Here is a 22491-nt window from a genome sequence, read left to right on the forward strand (position 1 = left end):
TTAGTTCAAGATTATAACAAAAGAGGGCCAGGTAATAATAATAAAGCCTAGTAATAGGACATCAAGGATATAATCTATATTATGCACTGCAACCGCCAAATATTTGTACTAAAGCGAATACAATAAACTGGATTTCTGTGAACTGCAAAATGGATATGTCGCAAAAGTGTCACAAGAGGCATTTGTCTGCATCCTTCAAAATTACGTCTCTGTAACACATGGGAGACCGCCACGGAAAATCGATAAAACAACCCCTGAAATTATCGATTCCTGGATTTAAATCTTCTTTAGACACCTCATTTTTTTTTGCTACCGATTTGAACCCAGTTCTAAGACCACAGCAAGTTAATTTTACGGATGACATCCTCTGCAGATCGCAAAAATAATGAAAACAAGACGGGAAATGGAAAAAAAAGATGGCTAAATTGTCAAACACACCATAAATGTTGTAACAAGAATTGGAGTGACAAAACATTGTAGCACATCCAACGACTCTTTCATTCCTGTATACTCAAGAAGTTATTTGGCACTGCTAACAGGTTAAAGCAAGCACAGTCCTTGACAGTCGAAATTGACCAAGAAATCATAGAAAGAGTTCATACGTTCAAATATCTTGGTATGTACCTTGACTCCCACCTGTCCTTTAATGAACATATAGACAAAGTTTGTAGTAAGGTGTCACAGAGGATTGGACTACTTAGACGCCTCAGACACTGCCTGACTTTCAGTATTGCTGACATGTTGTACAAGACTATGATATTGCCTATTTTCGACTATTGTGACACTGTCTGGGGAACCTGTGGGGCCACCAAACAACGGCAACTACAAATACTACAAAACAGAGCGGCAAGGGTGGTGCTACAACGTAGGCAACGGGACATCAGCATTGTGAACCTCCACCAAACTCTCAACTGGAAATACCTGGCTGATAGGAGATTTGAGCACACGTGCATTATGGTTTTCAAATGTCTGACAGGCTTGGCACCAACATACCTATCCGCCACATTTCAGCACAACTCTCGTATCCATACTTACAACACTAGGCAGACCACTAAACTACACCCACCAAGCTACACCACCACATGTGGACAAAAAACATTTGCATACACTGGCACTAGCCAGTACAACAAACTAGCAGATAACATAAGAAACATCACAACACTAAAAGGCTTTAAAACAGCTCTGAAGAACACATGTATATCTGACCTCAAGTAATATTGGAACTTAGTATGGAAAAGCATCTTTGTCTCTGATGTGCCTTACTGTTTGAATTTTTTTGTTTGTTCAATATTTACATATGATTTACTATCCATACTTTGTAAATTTCAGTTTCATTAATTTTCGATTTACACCTGATTTGATATATGATTTGACCTCTGACCTCCACTCCATCTCTTGACATATTGATTTTGACCTTGGAACGTTTTCGACATGAGTATGGACACTGATTATGTTTTGACGCACCGGTTTTATGTTTTCTGTACTGTATGTTGTCCCTGGATGTTCAAAGTTTGACTGATTGTAACCACGTTTTTTGTCCTGTATTTATTATTTTACATGTATGTTTGATGGGCCCCCTTGGAAATCAACTATGCACTGTTGTAGGGGCTACCCATCTGTTTTCAAGATGAAATAAATAAAAAAAAGAAGTGAACTCATGACTTCCATAGTGGTGCCACTTTTATTCAGTGGAACCTTAAAATGGCGGTGACTACAGACGACGTCAGAGCCAAGACTTCGGGAGACCAAACTTTTATTGCCAAACAAGATGGATCCACTTCACAGAACTGCCCAGCACGCATGCGTGTACACTGGGATAATCCATTACTTGAGCTAGTGGGGGGTTTCACCATGCTACATTTACATCTATCCTACTAGTTTCAATTCGCCAATTACAGTCATGGCTACCTCACTAGTGTCTCTTCTACAAGTAATTCTCATTCTGGCACAAGTTTTCGTCATTTTTGATACTCGTTATGTTAACCATCTCCGAAGAAGAATTTTTTTTCTAAAATGAGGCGAATATTTATGACCTTGATGTCCATACATTTGACTTGCTGTGGCTTAATCAAAGCAGTATAGATTTACCTGCAAATCATCCAAATGTGATGATTTGAAGAAATGCCTCTCATGCGATCTTGGCTTTTTCCAGTTATGAATATAATGATAATCTTTATTGCATATTCATGCCCGAGGGCTAAATGCACAAAGGGACCACATATGGTCTTATGGATGCAGAGGAAAAAAGAAACTAGACTACTACAATGGTTTTAAACTAGTCTAAATGGAAAAGGAACTAAGACACACTGTGTTACAATCTCTAATGGCTGCCTCTAACATGTTCTTCTCTCTTTTTGAAACACATGGAGACATATTTACATATTGTGTCGATACCATGATCGTCCTTGCATAACATCAAGTACTTAAACAAGTCTGTTTTGACATTTTCTTACAGATATTGTCTATTTGTAAAGTATTAAATAGGGATTGGCGTTCGTATTCATATAATGTACACTCTAGTAAAAAATGTGTCTCGTCTTCGAGATACAATTTATAAATATATAAAAGACAATGTTCTAAGAATGGGATGGACCTACATGTATATCCCAGTTCTCACGATGAAGTGTTTTCAAAAAGAGGTCAAACCATAAGATGTAACGAAGCATTAAAAGATTTAGGTCAAACCTTGAGATATGATGAAGCATTTAAAAAGGTGTCAAACCTTAAGATATGTCGAATGATTTTTTAAGAAAGAGACTAAACCTAAGATGTGGAGAAGCACTGTAAAAAGAGGTCAAACAGTGAGATTGAAGAAACTTTAAAAAAAGGTCAAACCTTAAGATGCGAAGAAGCCAAACCTTTAAGTCATGTACGTAGAAACAGACGATACACATAAAGACCTGACATTTTATACTATATGTACGTTATTATATCTGTGTGTCAGATATATAGATAGACGAGATATTTTGTACCTCTTTACGTTATCGTATCTGTCGTATCTGTGTATCAGATAAATATACATGTTGTACAATTTACCTTATTGTATAAGTAACTACTATTGATAAGTAGAGTAGATATTTGTAGCCTTTTTGCGTTATTGAATCTGTGTATGAGATGAATGTGTAGACAACAAATTTTCCATACGTTATCTTATCTGTATCTAAACGATATCAGAAAGATAAATATGACTGGATATTTGTACATATGTTATTGTCTGTGTGTATTAGATGAAAATGGACTACAAATTTATACTTCTTGTGTATATGTTAGCGTATCTATGTACATGTATCCCCTTGTAATTAGCCTTTGGCGTGAGTTTGCAAAAAAGTTTATAGATTATGACAAATCCATTCTTTTCTCATCCAACCTACATAAGAACAGTAGTAAACGCTCTATTTCGACACATTACAACGCAAAACACATTGACCTGGCTGGTACATTATAACGTTAAGATCGGCAGTAGATCTTATATGTATATTGATTGGTCTTTTGTCGAGACACTAAATGACGTTTTAGTACAGGAATCGATTCTTTGCGATCGATTTGTATAGGAAGAACTGAAACTCAGAAATTAATCGGTCAAACCATTTTTCACCGTCTTTCTAGCGACAGAGAGAGAGACAGAGAGAGGAGAGAGAGATTGAGAGACAGAAAGAGAGAGAAAGCGACAGACAGAGAAATGGAGGTATTGTTTTAGGCCTTTATGTGTATGTGTCTGTTTCAGGACATTTCTGATCAGTTTAACTTCAAACGGTCTGGATGGACTGTGGTGGCTTTTATTATTGAGTAAGTCTTAGCAAGTGGAAGGTCAAGGTCAATTTTGGACCTCCTGGTGGCGGTACTTCATACTGCAGCAGAACGTTCTTGATTTTGTTGTCAGTGGGTGCCTTTAGGTGTCGATCTATGTAACAAATTTTGAGAATAAACGTCCTCATCACTCAGATCGAAAATTTTACCAGCGGTTGACCCAAACAAACGCTGTAATCTTGGGTCAATTAAGTAATCTAAAAACGTTATTTTTCCTCGGCCTTAGTAAGTACTCAACCATTTAAATCGCCATTTCTTTGTTCCGCTTTCTTACTCTGCAAACGAACTGGAAAAAACGATCTGTTGACGTATAAACAAAATATATCCATCCAGATGACAACCGATTTGCTATGAATGGTTGACATTACATCAGGTACTAATAGATATCTCCATTACCATAATATTAGCTCTATCACGTCATATCATCTAGTTCAATAAAAAAAACGATCTGTTGACGTATCAAAATAAAGTCATCAAACAAGATAACAGCATTTTACTATGAAGGGTTGACATTACCACCAGGTACTTATATATTTTTCCATTACCCTCATACTACAACCACTAAGTCCTATCATCTAGTTCAATCAAGAAAAATGATCTGTTAACATATAAACAAAATAAAGTCATTCAACCAGATGGGGGGCGATTTACTATAAAGGGTAGACATTACCACCAAGTACTAATATATATCTCCATTACCCCCATATCACCACCACTACGTCCTATCATCTTGTTCAATCAAGAAAAACGATTGGAACTAACTGGAAAAAAATCTTTTGACGTATAAACAAAAGAAATTCGTCCGACCAAATGAGAGTCATTTTACTATGAGGGGCTGCCATTACTACCAAGTATATATCTCCATTACCCTCGTATTACCAACACTACATCCTATCATCTTGTTGAATCAAGAAAAACGATTGGAACGAATTGGAAAAATGTCTTTTGACGTATAAACAAAATAAAACCATCCAGCCAAATGATAGCCGTTTTTCTATGAATGGTTGACATTACCAAGTATTAATATATATCTCCATTACCCTTGTATTACCATCACTTCGTCCTATCATCTACTTCAATCAACAGGACACAAAAGAGGATATTAGCCGTTAAATTGACGTACTACAGCGCAGCTGTCATAACGTAAGGGATCCGCTCAACCTAATAAATGCCCTCTCAGATTAAAAAGTGCCAGGTGGTATTTCATCTGACAGAAACACGTCAACCACGTTCCCTTGGTGTTTGAAACGTCAATGAGATAGATTCCAGATCTCTCTTCCATTTTGTTATTTGCATATCTTATATGCTACAAGGGCTCGCTACTTTTAAACTATTGCATATTATCTTGTATTATGATTGTACTGATTTGGTTCATTCAGATCTTTTCTGTTACGTTGATTTTGTAGGTTGATTTATACTAATTGTTCATTCTTTTATATCGATATCTATTGAATATATGTTCCATCAGGTTGTCATGATTGTGGTGGTATGGTGACCTTGAAAACGTGACCTTGACAAGGAACACCTGTTTCAACATACCGTTCACTGTTTCCGAAAAGCATAATTAATAAATGAATAAATTTATACCGTTGCTGTGATATCGAAATCATTTAGGATAACTCTGACCGCTACAAGCAAGTTGCAATTGGAACGGAAATGTGCCATCATTTCAAATATTGCATTGGAATCGTTTACTTTGTTTGAATTTTATCTTTTCATGCAAATTCTTAAAGACATTCTTTGGAAATTCGTCAGACGACTTTAAAAAAATGATTTGTTTTCAGCATGAATATTTAAAGAGATAAATGAATAAAACAGCCACAAAACGTCAATGTATGTAATTTTGAATATCCATCTCTTCATATGAATTTTTAACGACATTTCTTTGACATTAGTAAGACGTCTGAAGTAAGAACCAAATTGTCTTCAACATAAATATATAAATAGATGAATATATAAATGAATAAAGTAACAGAAGCCAGGGAATTTTCAACTTTTATACAAATTCTTAACGACATTCGTTTGAAATTAGTAAGACGTCTGAAGTAGTAACCTAATTGTCTCCAACATTAATATATAAATAAGTGAATAGATGAATAAATAAAGCTTATGCAAACACAGAAAAGGCATATGCATGAATGGACTTTTTCATCTTTTTCACCATAAAATGTTAACGACATTTCTCTTAAATTAGCCAGACGACGAAATGAATAATTTTTTTTTCAAAAATGAATGATGAAACATGAATATATGAATACATAGATAAATAAATAGATAAATGAATAACAAAAATCAGCAACCACATTTACTTTTTTTAAACTTTCATCTCATTAAATAAATTCTAAACGACATACTGTAAATGCAGAAATGTTCGCGGTGGATTAATGTTCGCGGTCTTCGCGGCGCCGCTTCACCGCGAATTTAAAACCACCGCGAACATTTTTCCATAACAGTAAGAGACTACAGTGCATGGTGCTACCGCGAAATTAAAACCACCGCGAAAAGTCCATTTTACCGCTACCGCGAAATTAGATCCCCGCGAACTTAAATGCATTTACAGTACCTTAGAAAGCATTAAGACGTCTGAAGGAACAACCAAACTCTCTCCAAGATGAATGGATGAATAAATAGTTTCAGCAGCCCCAGAAATGGCATGCATTTAACTTTGAATTTTGAATTTCCATATCTTTTGATAAATTCTTAGCAGCATTCCTTGAAAAGTTTCAGCAGGTACAGAAAAGGCATATATACATGATTGGACTTTTTCATCTTTTTCACCATAAAATTTTATCATTTCTCTTAAATTAGCCAGACGACCAAATGAATAATTATTTTTCAAAAATGAATGATGAAACATGAATATATGAATAGATAAATAAATAAATAACAAACATCAGCAACCACATTTACTTTTTTAAACTTTCTTCTCATTAAATTAATTCTAAACGACATACCTTAGAAAGCATTAAGACGTCTGAAGGAACAACCAAACTCTCTCCAAGATGAATGGATGAATAAATAGTTTCAGCAGCCCCATAAATGGCATACATTTAATTTTGAATTTTCCATTTCCATATCTTTTTGATAAATTCTTAGCGGCATTCCTTGAAAAGTTTCAGGAGGTACAGAAAAGGCATATATGCATTTTTCATCCCTTCATTTGAATTTTTAACGACATTAGGATTATTGCAGTTTCAGCAGCCCCATAAATGGCATGCATTTGATTTTGAATTTTGAATTTCCATGTCTTTTTGATAAATTCTTAGCGGCATTCCTGGAAAAGTTTCAGCAGGTACAGAAAAGGCATATATGCATTTTTCATCTCTTCATTTGAATTTTTAACGACATTAGGATTATTGCAGTGGGTAAACACCGTGCAAGGTTGAACGCCATGGTCAGATTGCCACAGCCTCGGGCGACACGGTGATTTGTGAACTTGACGTATTCATCGGCACGGACCATTGTTTTCATCACCAGTAAAGGAGCTTTCTTTGCTTGACGTCTTGCACATACATTTTATGTCCCAATGTCCAGGCGGTACGTTGTTTTTGTTTTTGTCTCTAAACCTTTCGAACTCACGAAAAGTTGGAAACAGAAGGCTCTTTAGCTTGTTTTAATCTTATGTTGTTCACATATATATATGCAAATTGGTAAAAAAAACGACTACACACACACACACACACGCACACACACACACACACAGAGAGAGAGACAGAAAGAGAGATGTATAGCTATCTCCGCTTTAATATAGTCAAACACCCCCAGGTATCGACTGAAGACAGTGCATTGTGAGTACCTACACCGCTAGAAAGCCGGACTAGTACATACAATATGAATAACAGAAAAGACAATTATATACAATACGTATAACCGAAAAGACAAGTTAGTTTACGATTGATTTGAACATTTGTGATAACAACATCGAAAATGTTCAAGTTTTGCATATGAGGAAATTACTTGCATCCTCGTTAAGTTCAATGGTACGGCCGTGATTTTGACCGGGTCTTCCACGCGAATTTAGCCCATTAGGCTATCCGTTATGCACTTTCACGGCGCTGTATTGTCCCTAATACGCTGTGAAGCGTCAAACACTGGAGTGACAGATCGTAGCAATCCGCAGCCAGAATCAACCTGGTCTATTACTTAGGATTCTAAGCTGTTTTCTTTTATCGCGCAGAAAATAAGATATATAGATATCACGGTAATGTAAAACTGGACATATAATGGTTGAAAATAGCTCGGTATATCCACGCAGAGTTAAGAACTGGTCGTATCTTTCGTCAAAGGATGAAGACGGAATGTGAGCTTACCTTAGTCATGGGATGTCTGGACTGTCTGACCAACGGAGGTACGCACGAAGCCCACTACTTTGCCAGCACTCTCCGGACGACGTCCAAGAACTAGCACTGCGGTTTCTTGGAAGGGTTGCCCACACTCCAACTCCCAAACCCCAACTGGTGAAACCAGGGGCTGCTGAGCTTTGGTTGCTGACTCACCGCCTCTGGTATTGCCAGCTACCTACCGCCGGACCCACAACGCGTATCCCCGGGCCTGCCCCCGTCGTCTCCCGCCCACGCGAATCAGGTGAGTCGGGCCTCTCTCGGGACTCCGTAAAGATGTATAGCTGCAGGGAAAAAAATCTACCTCCGCATAAATCTAGTCCAACACCCCCGGGCATCAACTGAAGCCTGTCTTGTGAGTACCCGTTGGAAAGACGGGCTTGTATTGACTGGGTTGTCGATACGGGCTGTATGTTTCTCTTTATCTTGCCGGTGATCGAAGCGCGGCGCGCGCTCGGCGCTCAGTCCTGGAGTTGTGACGTCAAGAGTGGAATCGTAATAAATGTGGTCTATTACGGCCGGGATCAGCTGATATAGAGGAACCTTCCGCGCGCGCCGAGACAATGGTGAGGAGGCGGGGCGAGCGAGCGTAGGCGGAATTATGCTAGGGCAATGGTGAGTTAATCATATGGATGTCATCCAAGTGCGCGTGAAATTTTTATCCGTCTCCGAGAAAAAAATTCGACCACGCCGAGACATTGGTGAAGAGGCGGGGCGAGCTAGCGTGGGCGGAATTGTGCTAGGGCAATGTCGAGTTAGTTATATGGATGTCATCCAGGCGCGCGTCAAATCTTTATCCGTCTCCGAGAAAAAACTTCGACCATGTCGAGACAATGGTTAAGAGGTGGGGCGAGCTAGCGTAGGCGGAATTATGCTAGGGCCATGTTGGGATGATTATATGGTTAGCATCCATACGCGCGTCAATTCTTTATCCGTCTCCGAGAAAGAAATTCGGCCATGTCGAGACAATGGTTAAGAGGTGGGGCGAGCTAGCGTAGGCGAAATTATGCTAGGGCCATGTTGGGGTGATTATATGGATGACATCTACGCGCGCGTAGAATTTTTATCCGTTTTCTAGACAAAAATATGGACTATACTGTTAATCTTATTTTACTGTTTGGCCAGTATTCTATGCATGCTTACCTGAATCATAGTATCCTTAAAGCAAAATATTGTATATTCAAAAATGCTGGCAACCTTCAAAAACCGTACTTTTGTTACTTATATTTAATTTTAGAGGCACGTCAGCATGTATATATATTTGCTTTGCTTTAGATAGACAATACATATCCTATGCGCAAAGGGCTTGCCACAAGCATTGTAAAGTAACATTATCATGAATGAAAAAATAAAAGAAAGAAAAATACTGTTAATTGTACAAACCAGCTGCAAAATAGATACATTTATACCGTAAATTGTAAAAGAAAATAGCATTACGAAAATGTATACTAATGTCATACAATGCAAAAGTGAAGTCAAACGAAATGAAAAATGAAAAATATATTGCTGTGTGCAATACCATACTCTGTGTGTTATTTATCTAACATTCATGTACTTATTGTTATAGATAGTTAGATTCAAATAGGAAAGCACCTTCTTTTGGCCAGATTCTTTTCTTATTCGCACGCTCGCATCAGTTTTGGGGTTCCCAGAGGATGTCATCCATATAATCAAATCAACATGGCCTAACGAAAAAAAACACAATCTCCTTCTCCCTCTAGTGAAGGATGACTACATTTTATCTGGCTTTATATGATGGCTTAAGGAGGCGAATTAGAATGAATCATCGGGCGTTTTGCCATTGCCGTAGGCGGGAGTTAAGGCGATACAAATCTGCAAATGGGCGAGCGCGTCTTTTACTGCAATCTATAATAACGGTGCGATAGCAACACAGTAAATGCTACATTTGCAAAGAGGCAATTTCAGTTAAACTCGTTGTAACGCGTGACATGTATGTGATGCCGGGAAATAGCGTAAGGTCAAACCTGCCTAAGCGACCACCTTTTCAAACCGACAACCTGGTCAGTGCGGCCGCTTTTCCTGGGTACCTTTTTTTTCCATTTAAAGTAGGTATTAAGTGACCTTTTCAAGACGAGCAACTGGCCAACGCGACAGCGACCGCAAAAAATTGGGACAAACTGCAAATAATTGAAGAATACTAAATATGTGTTATTTTCAACAAACTAAAATTTGAACGTTTTAAAGTGAATCTGGAATGCACAGTCACTAATTCTGAGTAGCTCCTTATGCATTACAGATGTATGATATGCATTTTTAAGTCTTCGGTTAATACGTGTACAGAAAATGCAATCTCATAACTTCGAAATTGATACATTTCATAGAATTAATCCGTGCATAAATTTCTGTGAAAAAATCCTTTGCTTGTTCATCGTTGTAGTACCTAGTGGCATATATATAGGGCAGCAAGGTTTCTGGCTGTTTCAGTAGCAGGGTATATTTTTGCAGGGAGAGGTCGCTAGCTGTTCCCCTCTTCAAACAGACGTCCCTTCCAAAAAGACGTGTGCTGCCCCACTGTGATGCCCTACCCTCGATTGAACCGAGGTCTCGCAGTTACAAACTAACTGATAGTAACCAGGAACTCAACTCAGAGGCTACTACCAGTTGAGCTACAGTGACATCCCTGTGAGGAAAAGTACCAGTATACATGTATCTGGCTTGGGGCGTTTAATACCATTAGCTCCATGTCTTGAAATATAGTTGCAGCAAATAGAGTGACATGCAATGGCTTTCGGCAACATATAGACATAGTCATAACTGACTTATAAGCCGCTTGCTTGCTCTTATAATTCTCGCCGTGTAAAGATTAGATTTGATAAAGCTAAGTGGTAGACACAGTGATACATATATGAGATTACAACATCAGCAAAGTAATTCTTCTGAATTTATGTAGATGCTAAAGTGCTGATGACACAAATTCTACCAAAGTCTAGATTTTTTTGATCATTCAATAAAGGTAGTATTTTTTATAGAATATAGATGACAAAATTTACACTCTTTTGTAATAAAATCCAAGATCATACTTCCAGCTCTTAATTTCCACCGCCAATTGAATCAAATTTTATTATTTCAAAGCAAACAAAGCAAATATTGTAATAATTTGCAGTTCCGTGTAACTACGATTAATTTGCTTTTCACAAGACATCCTAGGGAGCCTGTTCTTGATTAGTTCCAGTGTTCTAATTGGACAAATTTCCGTTTTATTGAGAATTAGCTAATTCACGGGACTGGCGAGGTGAGGTGATGTGATGTGATGTGATGTGATGTGAGGTAGAGCTAATCCACACTTGTCCTGTCAAGTATGGTCAAAGGTTGAACATCTAATATAATGTGCTCTTATTATATGCAGAATGCTCACAAAAATCTGTTGAAGTATAAGTCAAATGTACTTTCAAAATGGTCTGTAAATGGAACTAAATATAGCTCGAGAGAAAATCAATCATTTCCAGGACACAAAACATGTAATCGTCCGAACCGCAGGAGAAAATAGTCTGCCCTAAATAGAAGGGGTTCCTGGAAAGTAGACCACAGTGATTGTAATTGATAACCTTCACGAGCTCATTAGTTACTAATCAAGAACTGCTCCAGTTCCAGGATTTCCAGGAAATCTCATACGACCTTGATGATGCTTTAGAACCTGCTGGTAAGCCTGAGGGCCATTGCCATTGCCACCTGCTAACATATCATAAAAATCTGTTACCTCATAACCTCCCAATAAATGAAGGTATTGTATTCTAGTGTTGTGTGTGTTTGTTTGTTTGCAGTTGTGTGTGTCCGCAGTTTTCGCATTGGCATTTGTGTGTGTGGCATGTCAAAGACATTAACAGTATGGTAAGTCAAAGGAAACCAGAAAGGTCACAGAAAGTTGGGTTGAGCCGTAGTTTTTCGTGACGGGAAGTACCTTTGGACCTACTTTTTTCAAAACCATACTTGTGTACTGAAGGCAGCTTGAAAATGAGACATACCAAGAGAAGCCATCAAAAACAAAACAAATAATCTAAAAAAAACTCTAGTTTGTTCAACTTGTACATGTTATTGCGTATACCAAAATGAACAATGAGTGATGTTATTTTATTGACAGAAAGTGCGTAGGAAGATAGCCAAAGTGGTTGGACATGATGAGTCTTGGGAATACAGCTCAAGAGTTGTTAAGATTATTCTCCACTGTGGTAACAACTCTTGTCATCAAGATCACAACAGCTAGCGCTTGCTCCTTGACGTTTACCAACAGAAAGCGTGTGGCGTTTACAAGACCAAAATGTCGCTCAAGATGCAAGATGAAAGCTAATAGCCATTTTATACGATCCTTATGATTTTCTGATTCTCACATATCCAACCGCTTTTACTAGTTAGATGTTCATGGCTGCATTGGCTTGTTCTGCCAGTTTATTTTAGTGACGCTTGAGAAGAGTAACGGATGTCACTAGAAACATCTGGAAGAATTTTTTACTTTCCTATCCAGTCATAAAATCAAATTTGCATTTGATTATTGTTTACCTGGATGTCTAACCTCCATAAACGTATATAAATGTATTAGTTGACAGTGAAGACCTATCATACACGACATTGATATATGTGTTTATTATCATGGTCGCTAATTATAACCTGTCACACGCCATGTTAATATCAAGAACAGTGTCATCTACCAAGTTAGAAACAAAAGAATATCATTTGTCGACAAAAATGTCAGAACTTGTTTCAAGTGGCAAGTAAATTATTTTGCAATCCCAAAATATGTTATTGTACCCCAAATTAAACTGGTCTTCCTCCTATGTTTAGATACAGCAGTAAGGAAGCTGACTAAAAAACGGGTCATCCGCCCAAAATTGCCAATATTTAGTCTAGTATTCAAAACTATTGTGGCTAAAGTAGATTTGAATATAAGGCTACGTATACGTACTATTGTACACAGTCGTAGCACCACACGTAATCTATTCAGAAAGGTTTCGTGAAGGTTAAGATTTTTTATTCTTCGAGCTACTTGATATATTTGCGCAATTGTAGATGCTTCAATATTACTTTTACGCCACTCTTACGTTGATCCGTACAGCGAGGGTATAAACGCACAGCTTAAACCCATGTTGATGTTAACTGTGTACTACATTTGTCGTATTTTCTTTAATGGGCTCTTAATGCTGCACGAAAATCCTTCTTTTGTGATGTAGAGAAGTCTGGCAGCAGCACAGGAGAGATGCGCCAGAACATCCCTCTTACGTCAGCGGGAGTCTCTGGGGACTGCTCGTGCAGAGAGACTGGCATGGTTTGTAATTATCCAGACGTTGTAATTAGAACTGCTAATAACACACGCACGCAAGTTCCACCTCTTGGTTTTAATGAATTCCCAAAGATTAGCGGGAGCTAGTTTTCAAAGTTTTGTTTGAATAACAATTTTTTTCACTAACTCCGAACTAACTTTTGAAGCTTTGTCTCTCTTTGAGGCATTTTTTTCAGCCATCGTTTTTATCATTTAGAGTAAGCAGGTCAAGTTGAAAGTTCGAAACCTTCTCTGAACCGAAATGAGAAGGGAGTGGTATCGACTTCTAACAACCTTTGACCAATTGCTGACGTCACTGGCGGCGCATACAAGTCACTTGTCAAGAAAGACTGTGTCATAGTGTCAGACAGCTGAAGAAGGCTGATTGAGTAAATCAGTAAAAAATTCCAGTAATGGATTTTCTTTTTAATTGGAGAACAACAGTTTAAAAGTTTCATGATTGAATTGTGCCCATTTTTTTTCTCCCCATTTGTGTCTTCATTGGTATTTTGTGGAATTATCTATGCCGTTTTGAGACCGAGGGTGTTGTGTCTCGACAGCGGATCCATTACGCTATATTGCACTTCACCTCAGGCACACCTGGGCCCAGGTGCTTCCCCATGTGGCCCTTACCACAAATCATGTTCAACGTCAGGGTCATGTGAGTTCGACTGTTACTGGGCCTCCCTTATACCATTCACGGTTCGTTAACACTACGTGGCGCAGTGGCTGTGTGGTTAATGTTGTTGGCTTAGAACTTTGAGGTACAGGTCTTAATTAATGACAACGTTGTGCCCTTGAACAGAAAAGACATATAGCATTAAACTCCTCAATCCACTCAGTTGTAAATGAGAATTTAGGTTAGGGGTGTCTCTTAGATAAAGCGTTAATGGAGGTAGCGTTTTTTTTTCAGAAGAGCCATACATCTAACCACTTTAAAGAACCCATCGCACCTATCAAAAAAAGTAGGGATCCTTCCCGGTGTGAGTGGTAGAAATGAATATGTACAAATAGGCAGCTTTGCTCTCCAAAACAGATCTGGTGTGTTATGCCATGCCATGAGGCAATTTAGCGGGAATGAAATATAAACAAACATCGACATTTTGGTTGGATTAATTATAAGTACTAGTTACTTGGGTTTTACTTACAATGTACCATATGGTCGGAATATTGTGTTTGGTGAATCATTGGGTAAAGGCTATTATTTAATACCTTAATTCTAGTTACATTAACATAGATATTCCTTTTCATTCAATGACCATAGGTTGTCATCTTCTGTAAGTTTTTAGTTTTTGTAGTTGTTTTTTTACTTATATCATGATTGAAACACAGTAATAAAAACATCGACATTTGTCTGAAATAATGTAATAAAATACCAATCTTCAAACTTCAGTAGATGTTGATTTATATATTACATGTATGCAACATTTTAAAACTTATTAAGTCATGCTAGCATATTTTACTCTTGACTTTTGCAATCCAGCGATATTTTCTCTTTTACCATTTAAATCTCCAACTGGTCATCCAAAATTAACTGCATCGCAACATACCCTTTGCACCCTTATATTAGCATTTTGGGAACCATAGACGCTCATACGTATTCCAACAATAAAGCAAATCTTATCTTGCTACGGTATTAAAACTAGAGTGATATTACGAAATGGGGAGCTGCATTGGAGCAATATACTCTTAATTTCTTGAGGAATGTCAAGGTAGTGGGTATCCAAATGTGCCCACGCACACCTACTCTTCTAAGTTATGAATAACTGAAATTAATAATTTATAACAGCGATAACTAGCTACTGTACTGTGACGACCAAAGGTGTCATTCTGGGTGTCTTTTCATGCAATTCCCCGTTCGTCGACGGGAAAGCATCTTTATCTAAAGGTTGGTGCTGCGCTGAATTGAAACGTAGTTGTATTCTTTAGCCATTCCATATGAATGAAACATATTACAAATATTCGTTCGGTTAGATGCTTGTAGTGCCTATTGGCACATAGGGTAGCAACAAATTGCTTTTGCAGTAGCTTGTAGTGCCTATTGCTACATAGGGTAGCAACAGATTGTTGTTTCAATAGCAGCGTAACTAACCAATCATTTTACTTCTTTTTCAGCTGCTCTGTATGATTTCCAGTATGTTTGAAAACTTTCCTTGGGGGGGGGGGGTCAAAAATTGATGCGCCCGCGAATGTCATCCATAGAATCAAATCAACACTGGCCTTATGTAAAGTACAACAAAATTCAGGCATCCAGTGGTTGCCTACGAGGCTGTTGTCTATTTGTATACAAAATAGATAAATAATCACCCCTTAGTAGTTACATGTGGGGGTCTCATGGTGCCATCTGCCAATTTTGAATAGCTGTTCGGAACTAACGGTCACTGAAGTGTAAGGAAATAAGTACCTACAGAGGAAGAAAAGGTAGCAGTCGATGTGTCTTTACTATTCAGGCCACATTTTGTTTTAATGGACGAAATCAATTATTTTTCAATAACTACAGACAATTAGAAGATATCAAGGTGTGCGAATGTACGCTTGCAGCTTAATTATTACTCACGCCGTAAGTATTAGGTAGGTAGGTAGGTAAGTATATTAAATTGTTATATTTCTTTAAAAAGTAATGTTACAGGTTTTGCTTCATAATGGTATCCACGTGGTCAAAATTCCATACCTAGAATTCTTTCATTCATCAATACTTATTGCAGCTAAAGTTCCTTCTTCATTAATTAGTAAAAAAAACAATGAAAACTCAAAGTGTTCCATCTAGAAGGAAACATTGAGGTGTAAAATGACAAGCAACATTTCTGTTATTTTCTAGCTTTTTATCAAATTGTGATAATTTCTTTTTAATTTCAGTTGCTAAATATTTAGTGATCACATATACATTTGTTAATCTTACACAGTGTAGTTACATCACTTTATTTCAACATGTGTAAACCTGGACGCGGAGCGGTACCGACTTCTGACGAACTTTGACCCAGTGCGAAAGATTACTCGGGTCAAAAGTTGATGAAGTCTAACAAACTCCGTAGCAAATTCTTGTGAGTGAAAGTGATTTAGTTGGAGAACAGTTTGTTTTTTCTAACTATATGTTTACACCAGTTTTAAGGGCTACATCCAACTCAACATTAAAAGTTCGATGGATAATGTATTGAGAAATTAAGATCATCGCCGCATGACATACAAAAGCTTCACGAGCCGTCACATTTTCAAACGATGAAGACGACAGCCACTTAGCACGACGTTAGATGCGCGGAGATAGCCTACAACCTTACAAGCGAAGAGTGAGCTAAGGTCAAACATGTCTGTGTCCTCTGAGAGGCGGCTTCTAACATGCATTCTTTAATCTGCACACTTCAATTCCACCGCAAGCAATGCGAAGAGACGTGTTATGGACAGGCGGCATCCTCCAAAAATCCCTGATAACACGGGCACTGATGCAAGGTATGAATCGTAATACCAAGTCCACTTTCTTTGTTTTACACGCTTCGACACATAATCAGAGATTGAAGTTGTCTTATATTACTTGATTTTCTCGTAGAATGTACATACTAGAATGCATAAAATCCTTTTGTTTTTGTTTATTGATTTCTTTATTTGTTGACAGCTTATCACAGTCTGCAACATCTACTCTTCCAAGAGTAACAATTACACATAACACTTGGGCACATGACATACACAACATATAACATGTCATTCAAAATATCATTAAAAACGCATACATGTACGTTATCAAAGTTATGCTTTCTTTACACACACGTAAAGTATTTTAATGAAAGCATTCTTTGTGTATGCTTTACGAATGATTTACAAAGGAGTAAAGATCATGGTAGAGATAGGAAAATTCAAAAATGGCGTCACGGCACGGCTTAAAGGTTTGCCCTTGCAACAAACAAGCGGTAAACAATGGTCGTCCTAATTCTGCCCACGATCTCGCCCGCTCTCGCCCTTCTGCGCGTGACGACCTCTGTAATAGAGTGCGCCTCGCTGTTAAATTGACCTTATAGCAGAGGGAAGCCGCTAGCAATTGCATTTTCCCAAAAAAGTTATTGTTACGGGAGCCTGATTCATATAGCTCGGGTAGTGAGAACGACCTTGGAGGGAGTAATTATCCACGCATGAGCCCTAATGTTGTCACCGTTAAGGTTTTAATGCTATAAATGTAACCCTCAAAAGACAAAAGATGAAAGGCGTCTATGGATTTTTCGCTTCTTCTTTTACGATCGTGAGAGGAGGCAGCAATGCGATGCGAATTCATCATATTCGTTTTCACATGGGACTTACTCGTGCTCGGCTATATTTTCTCCATAATGAAAGAATGGAACGGTAATATGGTATGTCCAATGAAAACCAGTGGAAGGATGGAGATAAAATGTCCAGACTACCTTTGACGTTTGCACAGCCGAGTAGAAAAGGATTGTAAAGCAATTTATTCCTCTAAGGCACATCCATGGATCAAGCCCTAAGTAAGCAACCATCGGCCTCTTTTATGGACAGAAAGACACAGTAGGAAAACGGCGTAATAAACATATACGTTACAATGAAGGTATCATGTCATTTTCTTTTTAGAGCCTTGAACGTTTCTATATGATCTAAAGACGTCTGCATTAAAACGCATTGATAAACAAAATAACAATAACAATACTATAGCATGCCCAGGACATGATAAAAAAAGGAAGTTTTGCTGCGGTACCAGTGCCAGCCGACAGATGTCTCGCAACTGACATTGACCTTTCCATTTGTTTGTTTGTTTGTTTTTGCCATGAAAGCATGTATTATACACTAACAAACAAATAAAAAATATAACTCCATTTTTCATTAGGGTAACAAGTATCAATTAAATGGAAAGAAGTCAAGTGGTAGAAAGATTGTCATATACATATGTATACTTACGCAAAATGTAGAAATTATCTCATCAGCAACAATGGGCAAACTTAAGTTCTGTAATAAGGACCCAGTGCTGATGCATGGTGAAGGAATTAACAATCTTGTATATCAAACATGAAATGTAGAATTACGCTATTAACATACGAAAGCCAACTCCAATGAAGTCTTCATTAGTACTGCAATCAACTGGGTTCAAATCCTCTCATTTACATAAACATCGATTTTCTTTGCCGTTAGGTGTTAACAGATTTACAATCAGAGATTAAGAATGCATATGTAACGTACGTTTGCAAGAAAACATAACTGTCTTCGTATTTGCATAGCTAGTGGCGTTTGCAGTTGTACTCAATGTAGTACAACCAACTGGGGTTTCGTAAACTAGCCGTTAAAAAACATGGCCAGAGGTATAGGCAACACACTTCAGGTGTCAGGAGGAAATAAATATCCGTTAAAGAGCTGCATACGTAGATTGTAGGAATGAAATGTGATCCGACTGAAAATTAGGGAAGTAGAAACGGTGAGACAGGAAACGATGACCGAGAGGCAGGATGAGTGAGTGACAGAACTCGTGGACAGCTCAAAAATAGTTTAAGTCGAAGGTTTACAGAGGTTACAAAATGATAGCCCTGCTTTGACGTATTACAACAGTTAACTTACGAAGACATCTTCAACAACCAATCTCTGGTAAATGAATTAAATGTATACAGAGCTGATTTAAAACACACTAGCTCTGCTTGTTCCAGCAGCAGACGAGTTCATGCATCTTGTACAACCATTCTCTAGTGACTGGGTTAAAGGTTTACAGAGTTGACTTACAACACAATAGCTTTGCTTTGAAACATCCATTACCTTGTTCCCCCAGCTCACCAATAAAGGCATCTTCTACAGCCAGTCTCTTGTGACCGGGGTAATATTTTACAGAACTGACTTACAACACAATGGCTCTGATTTGAAACCTACGAATGAAGGTATCTTCTACAGCCAGTCTCTAGCTAGTGACTGGGTTAAAGGTTTACAGAGCTTACTTACAACACAATAGCCTGCTTAGAAAACTCCATTAGCTTGTTCCAACATCTAACGAATGAAGGCATCTTCTATAGCCAGTCTTCAGTGACTGGGTTAAAGGTTTACAGAGCAAACTTACAACACAATTATCTTAATTGAAACCTCCATTAGCTTGTTTCAACATCTAACGAATGAAGCCATATTCTAGAGTTAGTCTCTAGTGACCGGGGTAATATTTTACAGAACTGACTAACAACACAATAGCTCTGCTTTGAAACCTGGAAATGAAGGCACCTTCTACAGCCAGTCTCTAGTAACTAGGTCAAATGTTTACAGAGCTTACGTACAACACAACAGCTCTGCTTTGAAACCTACTTTAGCTTGTTCCATCATCTAAGAAATGAAGCCATCTTCTACAGCCAGTCTCTTGTGACTGGGGTAATATTTTACAGAGCTGACATAGAACACAATAGCTCTGGTTTGAAACCTGCAAATGAAGGCATATTCTACAGTCAGTCTTTATTGACTGGCCTCTGAGCTTACTTATAAAACGTCTGCTTTGAAACCTCCATAAGCTTGTTCGGACAGCTCAACAATGAAGGCATCTTCTACAGTTAGTCTCTGGTGACTAGGTTGAAGGTTTATATGGTTGACCTACAACACAGTGGAGTTGAATACAAACCTCCGTTAACGTTGTCAACTAGTAAAGGTATCTTCCCATGCCCATTCTCTGGTAACTGAGTTAAAGGTTCACAGAGCTGACTTATAACAAAATCGCCCTTCTTTCAAACCTTCGTTAGCTTGTTCCAACAGCTCACCAATGAAGGCATCCTCTACCGTCAGTCTCTGGTGACTGGATTGAGGGTCTATAAGGTTGACATGACTTACAACACATTGGGGTTGACTACCAAACTCCTTAAACGTATTCCATCAGCTAACCAATGGAGGCATCTTTCACACCCATTCATAGCCTGAAGTCTAGCCAGCCTTGTTGTGCTTATAAACACAACAAGGCTGGACTCAAGGCTAACTCATTCTCTGTTAGCTGAATTAAATGTTTACACTAACTTTAAAAAAAAACCTCCTTGACTGTGTTCCTGATTCCTACTAGGATTTCGCCTTCATGTTTGGTATAGAGAAACAAAGAGAAAGAGGCTTTACGATAGAGACATTACGATAAAGACATTCCTCCGGAACTACCAGACCCAGCCTAGCCCTTTTGTATGACAGCTCTGATGATGTAAGTGGCTTCAACTTTACGACTTAAAAAGTTCGAAAACAAATCGCTGATGTAACATAAGCCAAGTAGTAACGCCACTGAACTTGAAACGCGAACGGGCTTAATGTACAACGCAACGTTAACGACGGAATTATTCCTGATTTTCACAACTTTAAACAGCACTTTTTTGGTTGACGTTGACACGGGTACATGCTTAGCAAACTGTGTATGTAAAAGTTTGGCGCAACATCGTATTCAACTCTACAGTTCGATAGTTTGAATTCGCCCGCAAGTTCCTATAGTCAAAAAGTCAAATAGCTTGAAGCTTCGATGCTAATATGAATTATGAAGGTTAACTAACAATGCTTATTATGCCATAAGAAGTTAAAATAAAGTAATCTTAGCTAGAAGGTATGATTTAAGATACAATCCTGAAGGATTCTCGTTAAAATATCAGATTGCCTCCGCCCAATTTCAGTAATTGCTTGTAAACACCGCAAGCATGGCTGCAGGTTGCTCGATGACAAAACACCATGGTTATCGGAATAAGCTGAGTCCTCCGATAATTCGGCCCTCAGGACCAAGTGAACAGACGAGATACCGTCTACAAAGATATCATCTCTTGACCTAAGAGGTCCAGACGAGTCGTAAAGGATGGTTGAAATCCCATTGCAATCGTTAACTGTGCGAGACGTTTTGATGACTGGCCAAGATGCATGGACTGATGCAATGATCCAATAGCTTGCCACGGATCCTTGGCATTAGAGACAATTGCAAATTAGTTGAGTGTTTCATATCATAAGAAACACAGAAAATTGTAAGTTCTAAATTGTAAAAGACCAAACGTCGGAATGCCCAAAAAAAAACCATTACAACTCTTTCATTAGTTAAAGGGCTAATTACCTCTGTCTTCTTAGTTTAGCTAACTAGGAATGCAAACTGAAACCTAACTCTCTGATTGGTTGACCCACTTATTGCCGTTTTTTCATTGATAGAACCGTTAATTGTCATTCTCATTTAGCGAAACCTATTCGCCATTCTCTCACTGGTTGAACAGCTAAACATCATTCTCCAATAGTGATGGTCAGCAGTCAGAATCGATTCTTTTACATCTGATACATAGAAATATGTTTTTAACAATCTATCAAAATACACAGTATTAGATTCTTTATCACTTATGTTCCTACACTTTCTCATCGATGGTACCGTTCATTTTCATTCTCATTTAGCGAAAACTATTTGCCATTCTCTCATTGTTTTTTTTTATTGTTTTTTATCGAACAAACACATTAAGGCAAAATAACAGACGAGTAGCGGCCCACTCAAGTTAAGACAACTTATATCGGTACCGCTATTAAAAGAAAAATAAGACTAACATGTGATTGACAAGATGCAATAAATCTGTACTAATGGTATACTAAGTATATTGACTGGTGGAAGCGCAAGTCCTGGTACCCCCCCCCCCCCGGAATTTTGGTAGGTCACGGGAAAAACATGGTTAGAAACGGCCAGTTTGCACAATGAAGTTCTGAGTTGAAGACATAATCAAACAGTTTGTGGAATAGTTGCAAAGGGAAGTACCAAAAAGTAGTAAATGTTTGATTTCACCATCAGAAAGAGAGAAAATATCTCATTGTTTGAACAGCTAAATGGCATTCTCATAAGGTAGATAACTGTTATGGAGAGCAGTCCTAATCAATTCTTTTACATCTGATGCATAGAAATGTATATGTCTCAATTAATTAGAATACATAAAATCTAAAATGATATAATGACGACAACCATTTTGTGAATCATTTCTGCCTAAGCCTGTTTCCATAAGTAGGGGCACACCAAGCCTTGCAGAAGCGTTAAGGGCACAACATGCCTACTCGGTGCTTGTAATTGGATTAGAAAATTCGATAATTTGTGTATGCTTGCAGCTGTTCAGTCAAATGGCCTACCCTGGCGCTGTCAGCAAA

General features: G+C 38.1%; 1 protein-coding gene across 1 annotated transcript in view; it reads right to left on the minus strand.

Annotated features, from left to right (window-relative positions):
- Positions 1-8635, minus strand: part of LOC118403259 (dual 3',5'-cyclic-AMP and -GMP phosphodiesterase 11A-like) — a 94269-nt gene extending 85634 nt beyond the window's left edge. Inside the window, exon 1 of the mRNA XM_035801869.1 lies at positions 8118-8635. The gene's annotated coding sequence lies outside the window, so the exon portion shown is untranslated. The remainder of the gene's footprint in view (positions 1-8117) is intronic.
- Positions 8636-22491: the final 13856 nt, after the last annotated feature.

The sequence above is a fragment of the Branchiostoma floridae genome, chromosome 16 (assembly GCF_000003815.2).
Source record: "Branchiostoma floridae strain S238N-H82 chromosome 16, Bfl_VNyyK, whole genome shotgun sequence".
NCBI lineage: Eukaryota > Metazoa > Chordata > Leptocardii > Amphioxiformes > Branchiostomatidae > Branchiostoma > Branchiostoma floridae.